Source organism: Suricata suricatta, chromosome 17 (assembly GCF_006229205.1).
Source record: "Suricata suricatta isolate VVHF042 chromosome 17, meerkat_22Aug2017_6uvM2_HiC, whole genome shotgun sequence".
Classification (NCBI taxonomy): domain Eukaryota; kingdom Metazoa; phylum Chordata; class Mammalia; order Carnivora; family Herpestidae; genus Suricata; species Suricata suricatta.
In genome coordinates, this window is record NC_043716.1 from 15,173,324 (window position 1) to 15,184,566 (window position 11,243).

At 53.2% G+C, this 11,243-nt stretch overlaps 1 long non-coding RNA gene across 1 annotated transcript; it reads right to left on the bottom strand.

Annotated features, from left to right (window-relative positions):
- Positions 1–5,294: 5,294 nt before the first annotated feature.
- LOC115281393 lies at positions 5,295–6,289 on the bottom strand. Its single transcript, XR_003904279.1, has 2 exons — positions 5,919–6,289; positions 5,295–5,634 (listed from the first exon to the last, which is right to left on the bottom strand). It is a non-coding gene; the product is annotated as an uncharacterized LOC115281393 (long non-coding RNA).
- Between the last annotated feature and the right edge of the window lie 4,954 nt (positions 6,290–11,243).

Genomic DNA, 11,243 nt, shown 5'->3' on the forward strand with positions numbered 1-11,243 from the left:
TGTCACTGGGTGTTGCAACATCAGGGTGATGTTCCACGGTCCATGCTGTTGAAGCCAGCATCACTTCTGGTATTCTAGAACCAAGACCTCAGATCCACATGGGGACAGATCCTTGGCTGGCCTTCAGGTTCTGTCCAGGGGAGTCGCCTGATCTGAAGCGGCACCAGTACTGTGATCTCCCTGGAGGGCTGAAGAGCGAGCTCCAGGACTGGGCTATCTCGGTGGTAGGTTTGTGGTGAGCCAGAGAGGAAGGGCTGGGTTTCAGTGCAGGTGTAGGGTTGGGGATAGGGTTAGAGTAAGATCCCAGGACCCTCTAGAAATGGATCCCCCAGCAGTGCAGTGGTCCATCCACAGGGCTGAATTGAGGGAACATGGCAAAGTGCCAGCTGAACCTAGCTTTTGGTCAGCCTCCTCTTTAGGCTTGGGTACAGGGGGTCTCCAGAGCCCCCTCGTGCAGCTGCATCCCATCTGTGGAAATGGAATAGTTATGTTCCATGAGCTATGGCAAGTCATCTGTACTGCTTCTGGGCTCAGAATCTATACTTTCTCATTCTTCGGCCTCCAGTGCCATGGTGACAGAGCCTTGGCTAGGGTTAGGGTTTAGTTCAGGGGACTTGCCCCGGCAGAAGCAACACCAGTCCTATGCTAGTTTGAGTACTTCCTTGGTCTAAATGCTGTCATCTTGGAACTTTGACCCAACTTCAGAACCTCTGTCTCTCTCTCACACTGCCTCTTCTCCACTTGTATTCAGTCTCTTGCTTTCGCTCTCTCTCACTCTCTCTCAAAAATGAACATTAAAAAGTTTTAAATCAGCCATGTCCTTGTTGTCTCTTTCCACATTCACTTCTGATGTAGGCATCGGTTCTATTATCCTTTTGTGATGTTGGGGATTCCTGAAAAGACATATCAGATTTCCCCAGCCAGCCTCCATCAGGATATGCAGAATTTCTTCTTTCAGCCTGACACGTCTCATACACGAAGACACTGGATTCCTAGTGCACATCACGCATCCTTGTTGGGGCCCAGAAGGCAAAATAACCCTCCAACAATATTTGGCCTCCTGGGCCGCACATGTGGCTTCTATTCATCCTGTCTGTGATTTTCTCATTGCTTTGTAAAGAGACATATACTTTTAGGCTTTGAATCAACTTGGTTCGGTCAGTGGTGCTAGCCCTCCCCTTACTTTGCTGTTTAGCTCTTTGTCTGCTGTTGGGAGTAAACCAAGACCTCTGCCAAAAGATTTGCCTGTGCTACTTGCCCATGCATAACTGATGAGGGGTCTTAAGAAATGTAAATATCCTCATAGAATTCTTCAGGCTTATCTTCTGCTTGGAGCCAGACTATTATTAGGGAATCCCTCTCTTGAAATGACTTCCTGATATTTACACCTGTCTTGTTAAACATGACCCTTTCCGGAGCATGTCTTCACTTCAAAAACCTTGAACCATGTAACCATTAAAGAAATGATTGATGTAATCATCCATGGTTATATAAGACCCTGGCCATCTAAGTAAAACGTGGCTTTTTCCCACCATGCCCATTGTCTGTCTTGTCTGTCGTTGTCTGTCTTCTTTCTTATAGATATTGCACCGACACCAACCCCCTACTCGGGACCTTTTGACTGGGGTGCATGGGCTGGTCCCCCGCACATCCTCCCTAAAACTTGGCTGTAACCATGGACAGCAGTACTGTCCCATAATCTTCTGATGGCATTTCAATTGGCTCGTCATTCTCATCTTCAGTTTCCCAAGTACCTTCTGACATCTTGCCTTCTTTTTTGCTGGGAAGCCTGGAAGGGCAACTGAAGGACTGAGGGATTCCAGAGCAGCCAAGCTACTGCTTTGCTCCCACAAAATGGATGTTTTGTAACTCTTTATGGAAGAGGAAAGAACACCAATGCCACCCTTGCCACTGCCAGCTGTTCATAGCCCTGCACTAAATGTTGAGAAAACCACCATCCACCCCAATATGACTCCCCCCCCCCGACTGCAGCATCCGTGTAGAGTACGTACGGCATGGATCAAGTCTCTTGGATCCATAAGCAATGTTGGACTCGACTGGTAAGTCCAAATCCTCTGCATTGGCTTGTGGTGCAGTGGGGCCCCCAGAAACTTCTCTTGCAGCTCCATTAGGGTTGTGGAAATGGCATGGTTGTTTCCTGTACCATGCCGATTCATCCTGCACTGCCTCTGGGTCCCAGATCCATGGTTTTCTAAGACCCAGGACTCAGAGACATAGGGACTAAACCTTGGCTAGGGTTAGAGTTCCATCTAGGGCAGGTCCCAGGGCAGAAGCAGTAGCATTCCTGTGACCCACTGGAGAGAGGAAGTGAGGAATCATGCACGGGGACAGCTCACATGGAGGATTGCAGAGGCTTTGTGGTAGTGCTAGGGTTAGGGTTGTTATAGGGTTGGGTTTAGGGTTACACTAAGATCCCAGGATGCTCCAGGAACAGATCCGCCAGCAGTGCAGTGGTCCACCCATAGTGCTGAGTAAAGGCACATGGGAAGTTTCCAGCTAGGCTTAGCATTTGTGTTCAAGAGTTGGGCTCCTCTTTGGGCTTGGGTAAAGGGGTGCCTCTGGAGCCCCTTCGTGTTGCTGCTTCTGGGCTGTGGAAATGCATGGTGATGTTTCATGTGCCATGCCATGTCATCCTGCACTGATTCTGGGCCATGAGGCTGTGCTTTCTCAGACCCAGAACTCGGGGCCCCATGGGGACATATCCTTGGCCAGAGTTAAGGTTCCATCCACTGGAGTTGCCAGGCAGAAATGAAACCTATCCTGTGATTCCTGGAGTAATGAAGTGAAGGCCCATGTGTGGGGCCGGTTCAGGGGTAGGGTTGCCGTCACACTCCAGGAACGGATCACCCAGCAGTGCATTGGGCCACTTAGAGGGCTGAGTTTAGGGTGCCAGGGTCGGTGCAGGTGAGGCTTAGCTTTGCGTTCAAGGGCCAGCATCCTCTGTGGGGCCAGCTACTGTGCCGCCTCAGGAAACGTGTCATGCGCCTGTCACTCGGTATTGGATATGGCATGGTGATGTTCCATGTTCCATGCTGATGAAACCTGCATCACTTTTGGGCCCTTTTATGAGGTGTTCTCAGACTTAGGACCCTGGTCCCTATGGGGACAAAGCCTAGGCTAAGGATAGGATTCTCTCCAGGGGAGCTGCCAGGGCTGGTGAGGCACTAGTTCCATCAGCTCCCTGGAGGGCAGAAGTGAAGGCATTTCGATGGGCACAGGTAAGCTTAAGTGTTCTGCTGAGAGTACGGTCTAAGGATCGAGTTAAGGTTAGGCGTAGATTAGTGTTAGTATCAGAGCCCAGAGGGCTCCTGGTGCTGAAACCCCAACAGTCTGGTGGTCTCTTAGGAGGGTTAAATAAAGGGAGCATGAAAGTATGGTGGCCAGCCTTCGACCTTGGCTTCAAAGGCTAGCCTCCACTTTGGGCTAGGTCATGGGGTGGGGGGGAGGGGACCTCTGGAGCCACCTGTTGCAGCTCCTTCCTGCAAAAGTTGTAGAAATGGCATTTGGATGTACCATGTGCCATGCTGACTCATTCGTAAATGCTCCTGGCCCCCAGGTCTGGCTTTCCTCAGACCAAGGACATGGGACCCCATGGGGAGATGGCCATGGCTAGAGTTAGGGTTCTGTCCTGGGGAGTCGACAGGGCAGAAACAACACCAGTTCGTGATCTTCCTAGCAAGCTGAAGTGAGGGCCCATGTGAGGGCTGGCTCAGGTGTAGTGTTGTCCTGAGCCATAGGGATAGAACTAAGGTGAGGTTTAGGGGTAGGGTTGGGATTAGGGTTAGAGTAAGGCCTTAAGATGATCCAGGAATGGATCTGCCCCCAGTGCAGTGGTCCACCTAGAGGGCTAAGTGGAAGGTTCATGAGAATGTGCTAGCAAGGCTTAGCATGTGGGTTCAACGGCCTGCCCACTATGGTCTTGGGTACAGGGGGGCCTCTGGAACCCCCTTGTGCAGCTCCACTCTGGCTATGAAATGGAATGTTCATGTTCTTTGGGCCACTCTGAGGTATCCTGCACCACTTCTGGGCCCCGGGTCCATGCTTTTCTCAGACCCAGGACTCGGAGCCTATGGGGACAGAGGCTTTGCTAGGGTCGGGTTCTGTCCTGTTGAGTCACCAGGGCAGAAACAACACCAGTCCTGGAGTGCTGAAGTGAGGGCCCATGCATGGGTCTGCCTTGGGTTTAGGTTCATGATGAGCCCCATGGTAGGACTAAGGTAGGGTTAGGTGGAAGTGTTAGAGTACGATTTGCTGATATTCCAGTAATGGATCCCCCAGAAGTGCTGTGGTTCACCCAAAGGGCTGACTTGAGGGTGTGTAGGAAAGTACCAGCCAGGCTTAGCTTTGGGTCCAAGGACCAGCCTCCTCTGTGGGCCGGCTATGGTGGGGTCTCAGGACACCCATTGTGCAGCAGTCTCCAGGCTTTGTGAATGTAATGGTGATGTTCAATGTTCCATGCTGATGATGCCTACAATGTTTCTAGGCCCCATGTCCATGGTGTTCTCAGATGGAGGACTTGGGTACAGAGCCATGGCTAGGGATAGGGCTCCATCCAGTGAGGTGGCTAGAGTTGAGGAGGCACCAGTCCCATGATCTCCTGGAGGGCTGAAGTGAGGGCGTGGGCACGGGTCAAGTGTAGGGTTCTGCCAGAGTTCGGGCCAGGGATCGGGTTAGGGCTGGGTGCAGGGTTACATTTAGGAGGCTCCAGGCACTGAATCTCAACAGTGAGGTGCTCTCCCCAGAGAGCTGAGTGGAGGCTGCCTGGGAGGCCAGCAGCCAGCCATCGGCGATGGCTTCAAAGGCTGGCCTCCTCTCTGGGTTAGTGTACAGGGAGGACACCGGAACCCCCTTGTGCAGCTCCTTGCAGGATGTGGAAATGGCATGGTGATGGCTCATGTGTAATGTTGAGTCACCCTGCACCACTTTTGGGCTCCGGGTTCATATTTTCCTCAGAGCCAGGAATCGTCTCCTCATGGTTAGTGAAATTTGGCTAGGATAAGGTTGGGAGTCGCCAGGGCAGGAGCAACCCCAGTCCCGTGATCTCCTTCAAGGGCTGAAATGAGCACCCAGGAGCAGGGCCGGCTTAGGTGTAGAGTTGAGGTGAGCCTTCCAGGTAGGACTAGGATTAGGGCTAGGTGTAGGGATGGGGTTAGAATTAGAGTAAGACCACAAGACACTCCAGGAACGGATCTCCTAGCATTGCAGTGGTTCACCCGGATCTCCTAGCATTGCAGTGGTTCACCAGAGGGCTGAGTTGAGAGCGTGGGGGAAAGTGCTGGCCAGGCATAGCATTTATTTCAAGGGAAATTGTCCTATATGTTCAAGGGCCCAGTTACCGTGGGGCCTCAGGACACCCCTGAGGTGTCGCCAGGCTTTGTGAATGCCATGGTGATGTTCCATGTTCCATGCTGATGTTGCCCATACCGTCCCTTGGCCCCATGTCCCTGGTGTTCTCATACCTAGGACTTGGGTCCTGATGGGGACATACACATGACTATGGATTGGTTTCCATCTGGTGGAGTCATCAGGGTTGAATTGGAGCCAGTTCCTTGATCTCCCTGGATGGCTTCAGTGAGAGGGACTGTGTAGGCACGGGTCAGGTGAAGGGTTTTCCTGAGAGGTTGGGTTAGTTGTAGGGTGAGGGTTAGAGACAGGGTCAGAGCCCATGTTGCTCCATGCGCTGAATCCACAGTGGTTCAGAGGTCTCCTCAGAGGAGTGCACAAGGGAGACTGGCGACCAGCCATCAGCCTTGGCATTAAAGGCTGACCTCCTCTTTGGGCTTGTGTCCAGGCGGGGCTCTGGAGCCCCCTCGTGCAGCTCCAACCAAGAAGTGGAAAGGGCATGGTAATGCTTCATGTGCCACCCCAAGTATCCCCGGACCAGGATTCTTGCTTACCTCAGACCCAGTACTTGGATCCCCATGGGCAGGGAGCCTTAACTGGGTTAGGATTCTATCCATGGGAGTAGCTGGGGCAGAAATGACACCATTCCCATGATCTCCATGGAGGGCTGAAGTGAGGGCCCAATCAGAAGCTGGCTCTGGTGCAGGATTGCCGTGAGCCTCAGTGGTAGGCCTACAGTTAGGATTAGGTCAAGGGTTGGGTTTAGGGGTAGAGTACAATCCCCAGATGCTCCAGGAACGGATCTCCCAGCAGTGCTGTGGTCTACCGAGAGGGCTTAATTGAAGGCGAATTTGAAGGTGTAGGTCAAGCTTAGCTTTGGTTTCAAAGGCTAGCCTCGTCTTTGGGCCCTGCTAAGGTGTGGCCTCAGGACATCCGTGGTACCACGGTCACTGGGCATTTGAATGTCATGGTGATGTGCCACATTCCATGGTGATGAAGCCTGCAATGATTCTGGACACCATCTGTTTGGTGTTCTAGAACCTAGGACTTGGGTCCCTGTGGAGACAGAGACTTGGCTGAGGTTTGGGTTACATCCAGTGGAGTCGTCAGGGGTGAAGTGGTGCCAGTTCCATCATCTTACTGTAGGGCTGAAGTGAGGGTGAGCATGCAGGCTCAGCTCGGCTGAAGGCTTTCGCTGAGAGGTTGAGCTAGGGGTCATGGTAGGATTACATGTATGTTAGTATTAGGATCAGGGGTCATGGGAAGAAGGGGGCCAGTCTTCGGCCTTGGCTTCAATGGCCGGCCTCCACTTTAGGCTAGGATACAGGGGTGCCTCAGGAGACCCCTCGTGCAGCTCCTTCCGTGCTGTGTAAATGGCATGGTGAGGTTCCATGTGCCACATGTCATCCCGCACTGTTTCTGGGCCCCGCATCTGGCTTTCCACAGACCGAAGACTCATGGTGAGGGAGCCTTGTATAGGCTTAAGGTTCTGCCAGGGGTATCGCCAGGGCCAAGGCAGGACGGTCCCATGATTTCTTTGGAGGGCTGAAGTGAGGGCTAAGGCACGGGTGCTCTTCAGCTGTAGGGTTCTGCCAGAGTTCCTGAAAGGGTTCAGGTCAGTGTTAGGTGCAAAGTTAGTGTGAGGGTTAGGCTCAGAGATAGGAGGCTCCAGGCACTGAAACCTCAGTGGTGTGGTGGTCTCCCCAGAGGACTGAGTGGAGGGTGCATGCAAGGCTGGTGGCAAGCCTTCAGCCTTGGCTTCAACGGCCAGCCTCCTTTTTGGGCTAGTGTACAGTTGGACCTTCGGAGCCCCTTCGTGCAACTCCGTCAGACCTGTAGAAATGGCATGGTGGTTTTGCATGTGCCACACCAAGACACCCTGCACCTTTTCTAGGCCCCTGGCCCAGCTTTCCTCAGACGCAGAACTCAGGACCCCATGGTGAGGGAGCCTTACCTAGGGTTAGGGTACCGTCTAGGGGAGTCATCAGGGAAGAAGCTACATGGGTCCTGGAGTACTACATGAAGGCCCGAGGATGGGTCTCCCACATGTCTAGGTTTATGTTGAGCCACAGGGGTAGGGCTAGGGTAAGGTTTAGGTGGAGGGTTGTGGTAAGAGGTAGAGGACAATCCCCAGACTCTCCTGGAATGGAGCCCCCAGCAGTGCAGTGGTCCAACGAGATTGGTGAGTGTAGGGCGTGTGGGAAGGTGTCAGCCAGGCTTAGGATTTGGGTTCAAGGGTCAGCCTCCTCTGTGGGCCCAGCTACCATGGAGCAGCAGTACACATGTCCTGCAGCTGTTGCCAGGCCTTGCAAATGTCATGGTGATTTTCCACGTTCCATGCTGATGAAGCCTGCAGTGTTACTGAGGGTCCTCTGTCCGTGGTGTTCTCAGACCTCGGACTCGGGTCCCCAAGAGTTAGTTTTCGGGTTAAGATAAGAGCCCAGGAGTCTCCAGGTGCTAAACACTGAGCTATACAGTTCTGTCCCCAGAGGGCTGACTGGAGGGCCCATGGGAAGTTGGCAGCCAGCCTGTGGCCTTGCCTTCAAATGCCGTCCTCCTCTTTGGCCTAGTATAAGGGTGGCTTCTGGAACCCTCTTCTGCAGCTCCATCTGGGCTGTGGAAATGGTGTGATGTTCTCCATGCCATAACTTCTTGACCCCAGGTGTGTGCTCTCTTAGACACAGGTCTCGGCACACCATGGGATGGGAACTTTGGGTAGGGTTATGGTTTCATCTGGGGGAGTCACCAGGGTAGAAGCGACAGCAGTCAGGTGACCTCCCTGGAGGGCTGAAGTAAGGGACCATGCACAAGGCCATTTCAGGTTTAGGGAGCGATGTGCATCAGGGGTATGCCTAGGGTCAGGTTTAAGTAGAGGCTTGAGGATAGGGTTAGAGTAAGATCCCTGGACCTCCAGAAGCAGTTCCTCCAGAAGTGCATTGGTCCAGCCAGAGGGTGGAGTTGAGGGCAGGTAGGAAGGCGCCTGCCAGGCAAAGCATTTGAGTTCAAGGGCCACCTTCCTCTGTGGGCCCAGCAATGGTGGGTCCTCAGGTCCCCCGTCATTATCTGTCACTGGGCTTTGCAAATATCCTGGCTATGTTCGACATTCCACACTGATAATGCCTGAACCACTTCTTGGATCCGTGTCTGTGGTGTTCTTGAACCTAGGACTTGGGTCCAGAGGGGGACAGAGCCTTGGGGAGAGTGAGCATTCAGTCTCAGAGGCATTGTCTGAGCGAAAGGGCAGCAGTCCTGTGATATCCTTGGAGGGCTTAATGAAGGGGCATGTGCGCACACGGGTCAGCTGTAGGATTTTGCTGAGAGAACGGGCCAGAGGTCAGGATAGGTTTAGGTGTAGGGTTAGAGTGAGGGTTAGGGTACGAGCCCAGGTAACATTAGGCCTTGAACCTCCAGAAGTGAGGTTGCCTCCCCAACAGGTGAATGGAGGTCACATGGGAGGCGGGCAGCCAGTCTTTGGCCTTGGCCTCAAAGGTCAGCCTCCTCTTTGTTCTAGGGTGCAGGGGGGCCTCCAGAGATCCATCGTACAGCTCTTGTCCAGGCTGTGGAAATGGCATGTTGACCTTCCATGTGCCACGCCCAGTCACCCCACACTGCTACAGGGCCCTGGGTTCTTGCTTTTCTGAGACCCAGGAATTGGGATCCCATGGGAAGGGAGCCTTGGCTAGGGTTCAGGTTCCAATCTGGGGAGTCACCAGGGCAGAAGCGACACCAGTCCCATGATCTCCCTGGAGGTCTGATATGAGGGCTTGCCATGTGTGGGCTGGCTCGGGAGTACGATTGCCAAGGGGCTCAGGGGTATGTCTAGGGTTAGATTCATGTGGAGGTTTGGTGTGAGTGTTATAGTAGGATCCCTGGATGCTCCATGAACCGCTTCTCCAGCAGTGTAGTGGCCCACCCAGAGGGCTGATTTCATGGCACATGGGAGGGTGCCGGCTAGCCTTAGCGTTTGGGTTCAAGGGCTAGCCTCCTCTTTGGCTATGGTACAGGGGGGCTTCCAGTGCCAACTTGTGCAGCTCCATCCGTGCTGTGGGAATGGAATTGGGATGTTCCATTTTCCAAGGTGAATCAACATGCACCACTTTGGGCTCCAGGGCCATGCTTTTCACAGATCAGGGCCCCATGGGGACAGAGCCTTGGCTAGGGTTCGGGTTCCAATCTGGGGAGTCACCAGGGCAGAAGCGACACCAGTCCTGTGATATCCCTGGAGGGCTGAAGTGAGTGCCCATTTGAGAGGTTGGCTCAGGTGTAGGATTGTGTTGTGCCTTAGGGCTAGGGCTAGGTCTAGGGTTAGTGTTAGGTATAGGGTTGGGATTAGGGTTAAAGTATGATTCCATGTAGCTCCAGAAATACACATTTTAGCAGTGCAGTTGTCGACCTAGAGGGCTGGGTTTGCAGACCCTAGCAAAGTGCAGGCAGGCTTAGCATTTGGGTTTAGGGGTCACTTATGCACCATTAGTCTAGGGTACATGAGTGCCTTTTTAACTTTCACATGTGATTCCATCGATGCTTCAGAAATGGCATTATGACCTTGGTAGTGTTAGAGCTTCTTCTAGGGGAGTCTACAGTGCAAAAGTGACACTGGTTTTACTAAGGTTCTTTTCCCATGGGGCCCCAAGTCCTGGGTCTGAGAAAAGCACAGACCTGGGACCAAGAACTTGTTCAGGGGGACTCAGCCTGGAATACGGAAGGTCATAATGCTATTTCCAGCATACAGTCCTCCAGAGGGATCATGAGACTGGTGTCACATCTGCCCTACCAACTCCCCTGAATGGAACCCTAACCCTAGCCAAAGCTGTGTCCCCATGAGGCCCAGATCCTTGAATCTGTGAAAGGCATGGACCCAGGGTCCAAAGTGATGCATGGTGATTTGCTATGGAAAATGGAACATCCCAATTCCATTTCCACAGCATGGATGGAGCTGTGCAAGTGGGTGCTGGAGGCCCCCCTGTACCATAACCCAAAGAGGAGGCTGGACCTTGAACCCAAATGCCATCGCTGGCCAGCACACTCCCATGCCCCATGAAATCAGCCCTCTGGGTCGTACACTACACTACTAGAGGATCCATTCATGGAACATCCGCGGATCATACTCTAACTCTCACACCAACTCTCCAAATATCTAACCCTAGACCTACCCCTGAGCCCCCCTCCCTCTGCAACCATACACCTGAGCCAGTCTGCACATGGCAAGCCCTCATATCAGCCCTCCAGGGATATCAAGAGACTGGTGTCACTTCTCCCCTGGTGACTCCCCAAGATGGAAACTGAACCCTAGCCAAGTCTCCCTTCCCATGGGGTCCCGAGTCCTGGGTCTGAGAAAATCAAGGACCCAGGGCCCAGTAGCAGTGCGGGGGTAACTGGGTGTGACACATGAAAAGTTCCCATGCCATTTCCACAGCCCAGATGTAGCTGCTTGAGGGAGCTCCGGAGGCCCCCTTTTACCCTAGAACAAAGAGGAGGCCGCCTGTGAAGCTGAGGCCGAAGGCTGGCTGCCAGCCTCCCATGCGTCCTCCATTCACCCACTGGGGAGGTAACCTCACTTCTGAGGGTTCAGCGCCTGAAGTCTCCTGAGCTCTGACCCTGATCCTTGCTCTAACCCTACACCTAAACCTATTCTGACCCTGGGCCTGACTGCTTTGCCAAATCCTACAGCTGACCTGTGCCCGCGTGGGCCCCTTCACTTAAACCCTCCAGCGAGGTCACAGGACTGGTGCCCCTTCTGCTCTGATGACTCCCCCTGGATGGAACCCTCACCCTCACCAAAACTCTGTCCCCATGGGTCTTTGCAATCGATACAAATTTTAGGATTGTTGTTCTACCTCTGTGAAGAATTCTGGCATTAATTTGGTAGAGATTGTATC